The sequence below is a fragment of the Oryctolagus cuniculus genome, chromosome 19 (genome assembly GCF_051225735.1).
Source record: "Oryctolagus cuniculus isolate XC-2025 breed Fujian yellow rabbit chromosome 19, ASM5122573v1, whole genome shotgun sequence".
Lineage (NCBI taxonomy): Eukaryota > Metazoa > Chordata > Mammalia > Lagomorpha > Leporidae > Oryctolagus > Oryctolagus cuniculus.
In genome coordinates this window covers 17,376,781-17,377,807 of record NC_142885.1, presented here as the reverse complement: position 1 = coordinate 17,377,807, position 1,027 = coordinate 17,376,781, and positions in this window count along the sequence as shown.

Below are 1,027 nucleotides of genomic sequence, written 5' to 3'. Positions count from 1 at the left end.
ACAAGACATGTGGGGGCTCCCAGGCCTGGTCTGGGGCTCAGCCTTGCTGGAGACAGGTGGTGGCCAAGGGGCGAGGCGGGGCTGCCTGTCTGTCTGCACAGGGCTCCCACGTCCCTGGACTCACGGGTGTCTTGGGCTGCAGCCTGTGTGGCGCTGGCAACAGGGCCGACTTGGACTGTGCAGCTGAGCGTGTCAGGGTCCCCAGGTGCCCCAGGGGACAGCGTCAACACGGCCTGCACTCCCAGGTTTCTCCCCTGCCTGAAGCCCCTGGCCTGGGTGGACAATAACCCCAACCTTCCCCCACCAGCACATCCCGTACCCTCCCCCGACTTCAGGCAGGAACTCAGGCAGGACTTCATTTCATGCAGAATGGAGCCCCGGAGTGGGCCAGGGTCCCCCGGACCACCCTCCAGCTGCCCCCATCTCACCTTCCAGAACATTCTGCCCACAGCCCCTTTGACCTCCGCAGACCTTGGCACCGGACCCCTAGGCCTTGTCCGGTGCCGCCTCCTCCACCCCCACCCCCCACCCCACCCCAGCTCTGGGCAGGGCCCGTCTCTGGCCAGGCCTGGGGGTGCTGGGGAGTCTGGAGGCCTGGGGTGGGGGCCGAGGCGCGGGACAGCTGGCCTGTGTCCCCACGCTGGGCCCGGGGCCCAGCCGGAGGGGCGGGGGCCTGGCCACTCAGGCCTTGGCTGGGGCCGGGATTTTTTGGCCGGGCTGCCTGGCCCTCCCTCCTGCTTCCTCTCTCCCCGAGGGTTGTCCTGGCAGAGGCCCCCTCACACTTTCTGGCGGGAACAGAGCCAGCCTCTAGAACAGGCACAGGGGAAGGAGATGGGGAAAGAGTGTGCGTGTGTGCGTGTGCGTGTGTGTGTGTGTATGTGTGTGTAGGGAAAAAGCCCTCAGCCCAGCCCAGGCAGGCCCAGCCCGGGAGGCTCGAGCCCGGCCCTTTCGTAACTGCCCCCTCCCCTGGCCCCCTCCCCCAGCCTCCCCCTCCTCCCGCCCCCCCCCCCCCCGCCCGCCCTCGCAG